Source organism: Trematomus bernacchii, unplaced genomic scaffold (assembly GCF_902827165.1).
Source record: "Trematomus bernacchii unplaced genomic scaffold, fTreBer1.1, whole genome shotgun sequence".
Lineage (NCBI taxonomy): Eukaryota > Metazoa > Chordata > Actinopteri > Perciformes > Nototheniidae > Trematomus > Trematomus bernacchii.
The window spans coordinates 410,160-426,559 of NW_022987634.1; positions in this window are offsets into that span (position 1 = coordinate 410,160).

Sequence of the window (16,400 nt, forward strand, 5' to 3'; positions counted from 1 at the left end):
AGGGTGATCAAGAGAAGAGAGAGAGGGTGATCAAGAGAAGAGAGAGAGGGCGATCAAGAGGAGAGAGAGAGGGCGATCAAGAGAAGAGAGAGGGCGATCAAGAGAAGAGAGAGAGGGTGATAGAAGAGTGAGAGGGTGATGAAGAGAAGAGAGAGAGGGCGATTAAGAGAAGAGAGAGAGGGCGATTAAGAGGAGAGAGAGAGGGCGATCAAGAGAAGCGAGAGAGCGATCAAGAGAAGAGAGAGAGGGCGAGCAAGAGAAGAGAGAGAGAAGAGAGAGAGGACGATCAAGAGAAGAGAGAGAGGGTGATAGAAGAGTGAGAGGGTGATCAAGAGAAGAGAGAGAGGGCGATGAAGAGAAAAGAGAGAGGGCGATCAAGAGAAGAGAGAGAGGGCGATCAATAGGAGAGAGAGAGGGCGATCAAGAGAAGAGACAGGGCGATCAAGAGAAGAGAGAAGGCGATCAAGAGAAGAGAGAGAGGGCGAGCAAGAGAAGAGAGAGAGAAGAGAGAGAGAAGAGAGAGAGGGCGATAGAAGATTGAGAGGGTGATCAAGAGAAGAGAGAGAGTAATGTAACCTCCTAATGTAATAACTTCTATGAAAATGTTCAAAAAGTGCTCAAACTTCACATGTGTGCTAACAGTCCAGCCGTGAAGACTACTACGGGACAGTTTTGAGATTTCTTCAAATGCCGTTGCCATGGCAACACAATGCTCACCATGAAACACGGTTTTCTCATAACTTAAGTGAAAATCCTCGAAATGGCCCAAAACTTCACAGGTTTGGTAACGATGCAGCCATCAACACATCTAAGCGTATTATGGGGTGTCATCAAATGCTGTTGCCATGGCGACAGATAATTCACCATCAAGTTAGTTCAAAAGTTTGCAGTTCAAATATTCTGCTGCTTTCCCAAGCCTTTTTACTTTCTTTTCTCATCTTAATACAAATTCATTCACTACTACTTACATCTGATATTTAACTCCTTCAGCCTATTTTCAGCTGCAGAAACCATTCAACTATTACATTATTCAGCTATTTCAGGACATCAAGGCTATACATGTTGTTGTTTATACCTTTTTTTAAACCTTTTCTTTTAAATATTAAGCTTTTTCTGCATTTTTGTAGCTAAAAGCAGCTACCATTCAGCTAATAACATATTCAGCTTTTTCTGCATTTTCAGCTAAATTCAGCCACAAATGTTCACAGTTTACAGCATTCGCACGCATTTTCTGCAGGAAATGCATTTTCTAGTTGAACTTAATGATCACTACAGTCTTCAGGATCAGCTTTAATACGTTGTTTCAAGAAAACTTTATTACAGACACAATCAGTGAGACACACGGTAACCAATGAGAAGCCTCCATTTAAAACACCAACATGTAAACCCCAGGACAGGAAGTGGTCTCCTCCCACAGAGGACACAGAGACACTGAGCACACTGAGGAGTTAGGCCATAGCACTGGCGCTAACGCAAACCCAGCATAGAGAGGATCAGTGAATGTGGTTCTGAAGGTGTGGAGGAGGGTCAGTGTGTCAGAGGAGACGCTGTAGAAGGAGAGAGAGCCAGCAGGATGATCCAGATACACTGCTACTCTACCAGAGGAGAAGCCTCTGAGTGACTATCTGTTGACTTCACATCTTGTCACAAACCAGGGGACTTTACTGTGATCTGCATGTGTAATAGATATGACAAGTCATGGTTGATGACCTTCCGGGTCTGTCCAGCAGAGGGCGCTTGTTGTTTGCCACTGGTGCATAATACATTAGACTTGAAGCAAACGAACAACGTCTCTGTTTCCTTGTCTGATATTTTCCCCATATTAGGTGAGTTCATCCGTGATAAATGTTATATATGTAGACTGACTGTGTGTAATATTAATGTGAAAAGCACACTGTTGGTGTGATAGTTGTTGGAGGGTATTTTTGGAGGGTTTTTCTGGGTTCTGTAATTGTTGTAGCTTTTCAGGCGCCATTAGCTATGCTAGCGCCGCTAGCTATGATAGTGCAGTTTAGCTCCAAGAAGGGGATTTTGTGTGTTAATTTGGATATGTATGTTTGCAGTACGTGCATTGTTAGTTATTGTTTTATGTCAAGAATCTATGTTTTGTATTATACAGTGTGCTATGTGTACCATGTGGTTGGTTGCATAATACATTAGACTTGAAGCAAACGAACAACGTCTCTGTTTCCTTGTCTGATATTTTCCCCATATTAGGGGCTCAACATTTGGAGGCGCTGCTGGGAGGTGTGTGCGTTGTGGATCGGCTGCTGCAAGAGGTAGATGTCCCCAACGCCATCCTTCATCATTTACCCAGACATTGAGAGCAGGTGGGGAACCGGCTACAGTGAGATCCTGACAACCTGAGGAGGGAGTTCATGCAATCTGAGGTGTTGCTATATACCAGGAAAGCTGCTACCAACCCCACATATGGTTAAAAGGGACCACATCACACCGTTTAACCCATGCTCTAATGCAGAAATGGAGTCAGAGATGGAAAAATTACAGCTAGAAATAATCGGAAAATTGTGTGTGCTCCCCAGAGACACCTTGGTAGAGTTATGTGACTTTCTAATCATCGCAGGTCCAGAGCTAGAGTTTGTTACAGGCAGGAGTCGAACAGCTCTCATGACATTGATTTCAAATCACATACAGAGGGAAGAGCTTGATGAGCTTGAGGATAAGGGAATGTCTGAACTCCTTCATTTTCAAGACAAAATGTCAGAACTCCAAGCTGTTACAAGTGACACACAAGTAAGTGTACAGGAAAGATTTGCAAATGAGGAAAAGATTAAGAAGGATCAAGAGCGGGAAAAGATAATGAAAGAAATTGAAGCCTTGCAGCTGCAGTTAGCAAGTACAACAACAGAGAAAGAGAAGAAAGTGAACAAAGAAACAAACAATATGTCTTCTAGCAAGGACACAGCACAGAGCACAGCCATCAGCCATGCACACCCCCCATGGTTTAAGGAATTAAAAATATCTGGCCAAATTGGTGAACATGGACAAAAAGATAAGCTTACAAGAGCTTTCAAGTTTAGCTCGCCAAATTGAACATGGACTAAGTAAAGGGTTTCCAGAACCTGAGATTGTGGATGCAGTGATAAGAGCCATTTCTCCTGGCATGCAGCTCCGTAGTTATTTGGAGGGGAAAATTAACTTGACCTTACCAACATTGAGACGTATACTCCGTTCCCATTACCAGGAGAAGAGTGCAACCGACCTCTATAAGCAGCTCACCTCTGAGGTTCAGGGCATCAAGGAAACCCCACAGAACTTCCTTATCCGAGCTTTTGACCTGAGACAGAAGATTTTGTTTGCCTCCCAAGAAGCTGAGTCAGGTCTCAAATATGATCCATGCTTAGTGCAGAACATGTTCCTTCACACTGTGTTAACTGGTCTCCAGAGTGATAATGTAAAACGTGATCTCCAACCATACCTTGAGCAGACTGACATCTCTGATGAACTGTTACTAGAGCGGATGAATGCAGCTTGTGCCTGTGAGCAAGAGACGCAGAGTAAAAGAAAATTGTTAGGACAACAACGCCCTGTCATGATACATGCAGCTCAGTCCAATGATGCTCCTGTTGAAAAGATAGAAAAGCAGTGTGCTCAGAAAAACATAGATACAATTCCCCCTATGGTACTCTCCCAGCTTAAAGAGATAAGATCTGAGATGGCTCTACTGAAAGATCTTAGAGCAGAAGTGTCTCAAATCAGAGAGTCTATACAGCAACAGCCACCAGCATAAGGGCCAGATCCCACATCAGTTCAGCAATTTCCAGGTCAGCAGAGGCAGGGACTGCCACAGGGACATTGGTTCACTCCAGGGGCCTCATTTATAACGCCTTGCGTAGGATTGACGTGAGAAGGTTGCTTACGTAGTACAAAGCAAAAAAATAGGTACAGAGATTTTCCGACATTTTCCGATTCACAAAACATTGCGTACCGGTGAGGGAAGTGCGTACCGGCACTTGATACGCCTGTTTCCCTTTATAAATCACAATCGACTCGAAATGCGGCGCAGCTTTTGCAGGCTTCACGTAACGCCCATATTTGCCTATAAATAGTCAAAGAAACGCCCATTCATTCATTCATTTTTGACTGACTGCATGAAGAAGATCGCAGGAAATTACGACCGAACAGCTAAAAAAGACATCTCACACCGTGTCAGATTTTGGTTATTTTGGGGAGGTCGAGATAAATCATATTGTTTGGTGGATGCAGTTTGAACCAGAGTAGCAGCATGGAGGTCGGATCGTCACCAAAATAAATAAATAAGTGGTCCGAAAAAAGTTAATGACAAAAAATACACATAACCTTCCTCAGGCAGTGTGTTTGTACCGGGGACAGGAGACACCCCCTTGATGAGAAACTGTAAGAAATGATCGGGGAATCCCTCCGGAGTGGAGTCATGACGACTGGATCTGAATTATTTTGTTGTATTTGGTGGTTTGTGTTCCAGCTGTCGATCAGCAACTATATATCCATAATCCACCAGTTAAAGGAAATACAACTAATGTGTTGTGTTATATTAGCTGTACAATTTACCGCATATGGTGTTTTTAGTTTCCATACCTCCTGTGTTTTACGAGCGACTTATCAAGTCTTGGCAAACGGCATAAAACATGATTAAACGTGATAGTATATAAAACCATGCTCGTATCTACAACCTATAGAAATGCAAAACGGCGTCAGTTTAGACGTTATTCTGTCCTCCTGCTTACCGCATCATTTATGAGAAAACATTTCATAACATTAACACAACATATTCAAGGTGGTTTTAAATAACATATCCGTATTTATTTATTTCCCCAAGTTATGTTTTTGTGTGCACTGAGGAGTCTCAAACAGGCGTTTGTTTAATCATTTTAAGATTGGCTTTAATCAATGTTTGAAAATGAATTCTTCATATGATAAATGAGAGGTAACATTTTATTTATTTCCACATATTTCTCTCCATTCTTCCTTCTGCCAACGGTGTCGCAGTTTCTCGTCTCTCCCGTTGTTGTGCTTAGTGCGTACGCATGGGTTACAGTTTGCGTGGAGGACAGCACATTTTCCCGTCAAGTTAGTATTTTATAAATCGCAAACATTGCGTAGAAACTGGCGTACGGCATTTTTTGAGCGTATATCCCTTTATAAATGAGGCCCCTGGTCCGGGACACAGAGAAGAAAATGCACAATATCATCAGAGCTTTGACACACAGCGCAGCGTTCCACCACCAAACCGTGGGCGTATGAGGAGATGTTTTGGCTGTCAACAGCGTGGAACTGAACACTACTGCACGCACTGTTACAGATGTGGCAGCAGCGAACACTTTCTTGCTGGCTGTCGAGCTCCAGGGCAGAGACAGGTTGGATATAATCCTTTAAACGGGGAAGGGTCGCTCGCACGGGACAGGGAGTGACCACTGACACAGTAATGTCTCAACAATGCACACATTGTGGGAAAAAGGATGAAAAAGTTACATTTAAACAATGTGTCTCATGTAAATATGTACTTTACTGTTCTAAACTATGTCAAGTGAATGACTGGGCTGTGCATCGAGAAAAATGTGCCCCGTCCCATTGCATGACCATGAACTCCGCCCCTAAAAGAGAAAAACAGACTAAAATGGTTCCGTTAGTTGGAAAAAAATACCTGATCGACTGCTACATCCAAGGTAAATTGGTTCAAGCCTTATGGGACTCAGGCTCCCAGGTCACAATTATTGATGAGATGTGGAAAGAAGTATACTTACCTGACATGAGACTAAGAGACATTTCTGAGATTTTGGATACGGCAGACAAACTTGACATAGTGGCAGCAAATGGGGAGAACATGCCATATGCAGGTTGGGTGGAAGTCACCTTTAAACTAGCTCCAGAGAATGCACCTTCATTAGAAGTTGCTGTCCCCACACTGGTAATGAGAGGTAACAAGCTTGTTCGACCAATAATAGGCTCCAATGTCATTGAGCTCATCATAGGCAGCGAGCTGAAACAGTCAAACACTACTGACAGTGAACAGCTGGGTGATGCAGTAAGGGCAGTATTCCCTGACCTGGAGCCAACTCAAGCAAAAGCCTTTGTGAAACAGATCAGTGCTGTAGGAGTAGAATACCTCTGCTACGCGCCGTTCGTTGGATGAGGCTGGATCTCTATTTAATTAAGAAAGGAATTGAAAACACCGGAATCAAAAGTTACAACAATTATCTGAGTTTACTGGTAGGAAATCAAACACATATACAAGTTATACAGAGTACTCCGGGTACCCCGGGCTTTTAGATTTGTGATGCGATGCGGACAAATGCGTCAGGACCCGCCAACTCATCAAACCAAAAAGAAATTGGACTTCAGGTTTGTGATGCGATACGGACACAGTTCTCAGGACCTGCCACTCACCAAACCCAAAAGCAATTTTACACACACAAACGTCAGTATTTCTATCTGTCTTTGGGGCGGAGATTTGTCGATTCTTCCTTCCCACTTTTCTCCCAAGCGAATCAGAGAAGCCCTGGGGAGGAGCTGTTTAAACTGACCACCTCCCCCAAGTGCCCTGACTGGCTGGATTCGCTTCTGGCCGGGTTCAATAGTTCTCTCCAGGACTTGAAATTCCAAAGTCCCCTAAGGTCAAAAGTCAATTCTTATCTCCGTCCCGATCTCCCCTCCCTACCTTTTCCAGGGGATCTTTTCCTATTTTACGATGTCTTTAACGACTTAGAAACAGCATCTGGCTCTTAGAGATGATAACAGCCAATGTTGGTGTGTGAAACACAGAATCTCTGGATCAGTGAGTTTAAAAGTGAGAATAACATTCTTTTTCTAAGTGATTATCAAAACCCGTTCAAACAATACATGTTTACTTCAATACAGTGTAGAATCATATCTTCTTACTTCAATCCCTCTTTTGATCTCACCTCACGAGATCAACATATAGCACTTGAAACATTACCACTGTCAATTTTCTTCTTACTGTGTCTGTCCCAACATTTATATAAACCCATCAGAAGTTGGGATATAGAGCACTTTAAACCTTTAGGAACAGTCCACAACAACAACTTATTATGACAGTGGAGGGAGAATAAAATATGTCTAAAAAGCAAAGTCCTTGTCAGCTGAGTCATCTTTACTCTTCCCTCAATGGTGGAACTGATGAGTCTTAACACACAATGAGCAGATACAAGGCACACAACACCAACCACATGTCACTAAAATGGCAATAAAAGTAGCCACAGAAATCAGAAAAGACATTATCATACTTTTCCCTCTTTTGGTAACACATAGTTCTGTAGAATAAAAAATACAAATCCCTTATATTGTGGGATATAAAAATAAAGTTGAAAGTTCCTCAAAAAAAAAAAAAAAATGGATTGTTCAGACAAAGTTCCACACCGGCTATATCAACCTGTTTCAGCGGGAAATGGAGTTCCCTGTGCCGTCTTGGTTTGCCATATCTTCGTCCCCCCAGCCCGCTGACGGCGGCTTCTGGGGTGCCTGCTAGAGAGATGTGGCCTGATTGTCCTCCCCCGGCCCGCTGATGGCGGCTTCCGGGTCGATGCTGGAGAGATGTCCTGATCCTCCTCCTCCGGCCCGCTGATGGCGCCTCCTGGGTCGACTGTTGGAGAGATGTCCTGATCCTCCTCCTCCGGTCTGCTGATGGCGCCTCCTGGGTCGACTGCCTTGACGAGAGCCAGATCTGTTCTGATGTCGTCCAGGGTCCTCGCGACGAGGGCCAACTCTGTCCTGATGTCGTCCAGGGTCCTCGCAGGTGTTTTTCCCGACCGCACACTGGCTCCAGTGGTACCAGTTGTCTCCCTTTCCATCTAGGCGAACGGCATGGGAGGTCCCCTCCAACCAGACGTAATCTGCTGTGTTGGCCTTGTGTTTCTCGGGTCCCCCTTTTGACGTCAGCAGCCTGTGTGGAGAAGTCTCATACCAAGCCCTTAAGTTGCTGGAAATATGGTTTTGAAATCATCTCAAAAAATCAAAATCAAAAATCAAAATCAAAAATAAAAATAAAAATCAAAAATAGCACAAAAATAAAAATAAAACAAAAAAAGGAACAAACTAACAAAACAAAAAATAACCAAAGCTAGATTATTTTAAATGTATCAATTTCTCTTAAAAGCAACAAATAAAACAAAACAAAAAATACCATAACTAGTATTTTAAATTGATAAATTTCTCCTAAAAACGTAATAATCTCACATACATATTGTCTGATGTATATCCTATCCTTTTCCCCCTTTTACTGAAATAGAACGCCGTTAACGGTGTTCCTATTTTCAGAAATATCGAGCCTTATACATCAGTTATTTAATATCAGCTATATATTTATTATTACTATTACTTATATATCAGGCATTAAATGTCAGCCTTCTTCCATGATTGACCTCGTCTACATTATCTGACTTATATTGATACGTGTCTGTTTGTATTTATTTAATATACTGGGCAATTATTGATAACCTTTTGAATCTCCCTCTTTTCTTAACAACTTGAGGTATGGCTATTTTGAAATCTGACTTGGTTAAGAGATGATTTGTTTATTGGTGAAAGGAACACTCTTCCCCTCAATGGTGTGGGGGTGGATATTTAGGGAGAGTTCCTTACAATCTCCAGATCTTCCTCTCAGTGTAGAGGCCATAAAACCTTTTAATGGGCTCTGTGGTCTGTTCAGATTTAGATTTTCTTCCTCTCCAGAGGTCACGCCTGTCTTTGACCCTGTATGCTGCTTTGAGTCAGCAACACCTCAGGACAGAGAAAGGGAGATCTCTTCCCAAAAGTGTAAGTTCCCTTTTGAGCAACATAGCTCCACATTTAACACTCCCTGACTTGTTTGTAAAGCGTTCTTTAAGGCCTGAATTGAGTCTTCCGTTATGTAACGGAAAATCCCATTCCCAAAAAGGGTCAGTTTAATAGCCCTTATCATATTATCGCTCTGTGCTTGCACGCTAGGACCTATTGTCTTTGCCAGAGCTGCTGCTATTCTTTCTACATGTATTAGCTTCATATTAGCAGGGTTCACTAACATGGTTGGTTGATCCAGTTTAAGATTTTCAATATCTTCCATTACTATTTCCAACATTCCTTATCCCTGAATATCAGGTCTAACAATGTGTTTTCCTTTAGGAGTATTAGATGGGATACTCATAAGTGGCATTTGTGAGCCCTTATCTCCGTAGGGTGGAGGTAGGGTCTCAGACATTATACCACCTTCTCGTTGCTCTCTGTCTCTCAAGTATTACACAGATTTGACTTTAAAAAAATCACACAGAGCTTCTCATACCTTATCATATCACATTCAGGCAAATTTTTATTGTGCGATGTTTATTTCAACAGATAGCGTGACTTCCAGAAGTAGGCTTCTACAATCTCCTCACGGTGATTGCGACTTCAGGTCAAGAGTTAAAAACTCAGTCAACAAAATCTCTTTATCGTCACGTTTAATGAGCCTGATTATCCCCACAACAGTTTTGTGATGAGATACGGTCGTTCCAAATAATTAGTTGGAGGTCGCGTCTCTCTCCTCCTCTATCACCCACCATATTACAATTACAGACATTTTTATACATTTAAAGCACCACGAAAGGTAACCGCATTAATCAATCTGATCATGACCTGCGGGGAATGTAACCCTTCTTTTACAGCCTTACAGTCTTTAAAGAAAGCACTGCGAGGTAACCGTATTCATCAATGTTATATTGACCTACGGGGAATTTAACCCTATTTTGACACCTAAGTAATCTTTAATTAAAGCGCTTGCAAGGTAACCGCATTAATCAATCTTATCATGATCTGCGGGGAATTTAACCCTCTTTTTCTAGCCTTGCAGCCTTCGTATTTAGTGAGTGAAGGGCTGGGATCTACCCGCCACACTCAAACACTATTTTTGCTCTAGATCCAGGACTGAATACCCTTCTCTAAGCACTAATAATCTAATTTAACTAGAATATGTATTGTATTTCCCACCGTGACTAAAAACACTGAGAACGCTGCTGACAACTCTAAAGTTTTAGTATAATCAATCACAGATTTTTGATATTCAAAACAGGTGTCTGCTCACCTTTTGTGTTATAGCGCGCTTGCAGTTGTCAACAGTGTCTCTTTGTCCTCCCCCTGGACTGGATTCTGTCCCCTGGCTATCGGTGTTCCTTTCTAGAGATCAGCTCACAAACGTCGGGAGTCACCACTTGTAGGAGTAGAATACCTCTGCTACGCGCCGTTCGTTGGATGAGGCTGGATCTCTATTTAATTAAGAAAGGAATTGAAAACACCGGAATCAAAAGTTACAACAATTATCTGAGTTTACTGGTAGGAAATCAAACACATATACAAGTTATACAGAGTACTCCGGGTACCCCGGGCTTTTAGATTTGTGATGCGATGCGGACAAATGCGTCAGGACCCGCCAACTCATCAAACCAAAAAGAAATTGGACTTCAGGTTTGTGATGCGATACGGACACAGTTCTCAGGACCTGCCACTCACCAAACCCAAAAGCAATTTTACACACACAAACGTCAGTATTTCTATCTGTCTTTGGGGCGGAGATTTGTCGATTCTTCCTTCCCACTTTTCTCCCAAGCGAATCAGAGAAGCCCTGGGGAGGAGCTGTTTAAACTGACCACCTCCCCCAAGTGCCCTGACTGGCTGGATTCGCTTCTGGCCGGGTTCAATAGTTCTCTCCAGGACTTGAAATTCCAAAGTCCCCTAAGGTCAAAAGTCAATTCTTATCTCCGTCCCGATCTCCCCTCCCTACCTTTTCCAGGGGATCTTTTCCTATTTTACGATGTCTTTAACGACTTAGAAACAGCATCTGGCTCTTAGAGATGATAACAGCCAATGTTGGTGTGTGAAACACAGAATCTCTGGATCAGTGAGTTTAAAAGTGAGAATAACATTCTTTTTCTAAGTGATTATCAAAACCCGTTCAAACAATACATGTTTACTTCAATACAGTGTAGAATCATATCTTCTTACTTCAGTGCTGAACAAACAGATGAATATGTTGTCAAGACAAAGAAACAGAGGATCAGCATACCAAAACATACATCTGTCCAAGTTCAGTGCCAGGTGCGGATGCAGTCACCACAAGATGATATAACGCTAGTGTTTGAGCCGGATGTGAACCCCCGCTGGGCAGAAGGGCTCGAATTCTGCGACACGCTCGTAAAGGTGAGAAAAGGCACCAAACCATCCATTATTGTGAGTGTGCAGAACCCTACTGACCATGAAATAGTGTTGGCAGGTAGAACTGTGATTGGAACTGTCCAGCAAATTCAGGCAGTGTACCCAGCCTCAATACTAGAGGGGTCTCGCCCTGCACCAAGCACGATAAATCACATCAGAGTTGAAGAGAACCAAGTTGCTAATGATGTATGGGATCCGCCTGTGAAGCTGAGCCACCTTAGTGAGCTAGAGCAAGGGAAAGTCCACCAGATGTTGAGAGAGGAGTCTTCCTCCTTTTCACAAACAGATGATGACATTGGCTGCATCGAGAACCTGCAACTAAGTATATCGCTGAAAGACACTGAACCTGTGGCAAAAAGATACATTTCTGTGCCTAAGCCATTATACAGAGAAATGAAGGACTACTTGCATGATCTGATTGCACAAGGCTGGGTTAAGAAGTCCAACTCGCCATATGCATCACCAGTCGTTTGTGTTCGGAAAAAAGATGGGAGTTTGAGACTCTGTATTGACTTCCGGGAACTGAACAGAAAAACTCTCCCCGACCGCCAACCTATTCCCAGAGTGCAGGACATCATGGATGGCCTTGGAGGAAACTCCTGGTTTTCGCTATTGGATCAAGGGAAAGCCTATCATCAGGGCTTCATGGCCAAAGAGAGCAGACCCATGACTGCTTTTGTGACTCCCTGGGGTCTTTATGAATGGATCAGGATTCCCTTCGGACTAATGAACGCCCCAGCTGCCTTCCAGCGCTGCATAGAAGAATGTTTGGTAGGGCTGAGAGATGAGATATGTATCCCGTATCTGGATGACACCCTAGTCTTTAGCAGATCATTCGACGACCATGTAGAACATGTGAGGACAGTGCTACAACGACTACGGCAGCATGGAATAAAACTGAAGCCCAGCAAGTGCGAAGTGTTCAAGAATGAGGTTCGCTACCTCGGGCGAATTGTGTCTGCTGAGGGAAGTAAAATGGACCCTGCTGATACGCTTGCTGTGAGAGTTTTAAAGGAGAAGAGACCAAAGACTGTGGGAGAGCTGAGGGCAGTCATGGGACTACTGAGTTACTATCGACAGTATATTAGGGACTTCTCTCAAATAGCTGGACCCCTCTATGCCCTACTTGAAGCAGGCCCTGGAACGGCTCACAAAAAAGACAACAACACAAGAACAAAGACAGGAAAAATGAAGAACGGAGGAGCCAGCTCACATCAGCTGATAACGTGGACTGACAAACATCAGCAGATACTGGAACAATTGATTGACTGTCTGATTGAGCCACCAATACTTGGATTCCCAGACTTCAACAAACCTTTTATCTTGCACACGGATGCGTCAAACCAAGGGTTAGGTGCAGTGTTGTATCAAGAACAGGGGGGGAAGCTATGTGTAATAGCTTATGCATCTCGCACACTGACCAGAGCTGAGAAAAACTACCATCTTCATTCAGGGTAATTAGAATTCCTCGCTTTAAAGTGGGCGGTCACTGAGAGATTTCGAGACTACCTGATCAGCTCACCTTGCACTGTGTTCACGGATAACAATCCCCTTATCTATGTGTTGTCAACAGCCAAACTCAACGCCACAGGATATAGGTGGGTCGCTGAGCTAGCAGATTTCCATCTTACCCTCAGATATCGTCCGGGCAGAGAAAATAGTGATGCTGATGGCCTTTCAAGAATGCCTTGTGACATTGAAACGATGATGCAAGAATGTACAGAGGAAATGTTGTCTCCTTCAATCGAAGCTACAGTGCAAGGAGTGGAAGCAAGAGATACGAACACAGTGTGGTCCGTGATGGCTATTGAGTGTGAGACAGATGAGAGGACACCGACACCTCTTCCAAAGTCAACCATATGTCAAGCTCAACAGGATGATCAAAACATTGGCCCTGTGATACAGTCCAAACAGCTAGGTAAGAGGCCTGCAGGACAAGAGCTGAAATCATTCAATGCTCAGAGTAAATGCTTACTCCGCGACTGGGAAAAACTCAGCCTTGATGAAGATGGCATACTTCACAGAAAGACTGCTTTCAGGACACAACTGGTCCTACCAGAAAAGTACAAAAAAACTGTTCTGAGACAACTCCACGATGAAATGGGGCATCAAGGTGGGGAACGCACAACATCACTTGTACGAGACCGTTTCTTCTGGCCACATATGCAGCAGGAAATAGAGCACTACGTGTCTCAGAGCTGTGCTTGTCTCAAACAGAAGAAGCCCTACAGAGAGACAAGAGCTCCTCTCACCTCCATTGTCACCACACAGCCATTCGAATTGGTATCAATTGACTTTCTGCATTTAGATAAATGTAAGGGTGGATATGAATACATCTTGGTAATAGTCGATCATTACACACGCTTTGCACAAGCCTACGCCACAATGTCAAAATCCGCCAAGACAGTGGCAGATAAGGTGTTCAATGATTATGCACTGAAGTTCGGATTTCCTCGGAGAATCCACCACGATCAGGGAGGTGAATTTGAAAATCAATTATTTGCACAGCTGAAGAAAAACTGTGGAGTGATGGGCTCAAGAACCACGCCCTACCACCCGCAAGGGAATGGTCAAGTTGAAAGGTTCAACAGAACGCTGCTGCAAATGCTAAAGACGCTTCCTGAAAGGCAGAAGTCAAATTGGAAAGAGTCACTGCCTAAACTCATTTATGCATACAACAGCACTCGCTGTGATGTTACAGGCTTCTCCCCATTCTATCTCCTGTTTGGGAGGTCACCAAGACTGCCTGTTGACTTATTGTTTGGCTTGACCCCTGAGACAGGAAATGCAGACCACCAAGAGTATATGAGAAAATGGAAACAACAGATGCAAGAGGCATATGAGATCACAGCAGAAAATGCAAAGAAATGTGCTGAGAGGAGCAAGAGAACTTACGACAGCAAAGTAAGGAGTTCTGTTCTACACAAGGGTGATCGTGTCCTCGTCAGGAATCTGACACCCAGAGGGGGAACAGGTAAACTTCGGAGCCACTGGGAAGATTGTATCCACAGAGTCATCCGTCAGGTTGGGAAAGACATGCCCATCTATGAAGTTCTGCCGGAGCAAGGGAACAGTAGAGGAAGCCGGATACTACACCGTAATCTCCTGTTGCCATGTGACCATCTGCCCTTAGAGATACAGCTACAACCTGCAAAGTCAAAAAGAGAAATTACAACTAGGACAAGTAGGGACAAAGAACAACCACATCAGGACGACGATGGAAGTGACAGCGATGATGACTGTGAATATTATCACATGCCCAGGGTCCAACCTCTGCCTGTAATGCAGCCTCAGGTAAATACCCACAGAGAGGATCCCGAAGTGGAAATTACAGAAACCTCCCAGGATGTAGAACATCGGCAACAAGGCATACCCCAGCTACAAGAGGCTCAGGGCGGAGGTGATGTTCTGAATGAGGAGGACATGTCAGGCAAAGGGGCTCAAGAGGAGATTGCTTTGGGAGAGAGAACACCGGCACCACTTTCACCTGTTCAAAATGAAGATAACAATGACACTGACATTGGATTTCAGCGACCTGTGAGAGACAGACGACCTACGACATTCTTCACATACGATCAGCTAGGTAATCCAGTTTGTTGCAGTGCTAACATCGTATACTGGTACCCGCCACTGCCCTATGCTACAGTGCCAGCCATAGGTACATGGATGACGCAGTTTAACTACCAGCCTGTTGTTCCTGGGTACTGAAAGATATGCCTATACACAGACACCTATGGACTGAGGAAGGAAAGCTTGGTAGACACAACCATGTACACCACACACAATGATGAACTTTTGAAGAAGTAGAGTGCTCACACACACAACATACATTCATGGACTGTAAAAAAAACGGAGAGCTTATGAACATATGTTTGTCATACAATGATGGACTTTCTACTAAGCCAAGGGCTTAAATGTGTAAATTGAGTGTGTACACTTTTGCCAAACTGAGCAGTGAGCGTGGAATGTGTTTAATAAATGTTTATAGGTGTTGCTGACATGTAGGCCTAATATTGTGGGTTATAATGTCGGGACGACATCTGTTTTGAAGGGGAGTGTGTAATAGATATGACAAGTCATGGTTGATGACCTTCCGGGTCTGTCCAGCAGAGGGCGCTTGTTGTTTGCCACTGGTGCATAATACATTAGACTTGAAGCAAACGAACAACGTCTCTGTTTCCTTGTCTGATATTTTCCCCATATTAGGTGAGTTCATCCGTGATAAATGTTATATATGTAGACTGACTGTGTGTAATATTAATGTGAAAAGCACACTGTTGGTGTGATAGTTGTTGGAGGGTATTTTTGAAGGGTTTTTCTGGGTTCTGTAATTGTTGTAGCTGTGAATGCTAGCTTTTCTGGCGCCATTAGCTATGCTAGCGCCGCTAGCTATGATAGTGCAGTTTAGCTCCAAGAAGGGGATTTTGTGTGTTAATTTGGATATGTATGTTTGTAGTGTGCATTTAAAAAGGGACATTTTGTGTGTTAAATTGGATGTATGTTTGCAGTACGTGCATTGTTAGTTATTGTTTTATGTCAAGAATCTATGTTTTGTATTATACAGTGTGCTATGTGTACCATGTGGTTGGGTGCATAATACATTAGACTTGAAGCAAACGAACAACGTCTCTGTTTCCTTGTCTGATATTTTCCCCATATTAGGGGCTCAACACATGCACTTATGAAACATTTAATTAAAGAATGGTGATATACACAGTATATGCTGTGATGCAGCGGGAGGAGCAAAACACACACTTCAAGTCAGATCATCACCCTTAGCTATTTTTTTTCGGCCGGGTCACTCATTACTGGATCAGCTGCTGCATGAGACAGACACTGAAAAGTATTATCATCTGAAATTAATTATTATGTTATTAGTATTAAATACATATACGTTTTTTATTTAATAATACAATACACTATATAATATATGATATGATAATTACATTTTAATTTGATTCATTTCTTATTTCATAGTTTCTCATCATTATTATGAAAGCACCTATTGTTTTAAATAATGGTCGGAATGTGACCTGTGAGCCTTCTGAATTACCGTGGGATAGCACATTCTAAACTAAAATGTTCAATCAATAAAGTAACATCTTATCTTATCTTATCTTAATAATATCTTCATATTAATAATAATAATAATAAATCATACAGTATGTGTCCGAAAGGGAGCAGGAGGAAGCAAACACAAAAATATACAAAAGATATACTGC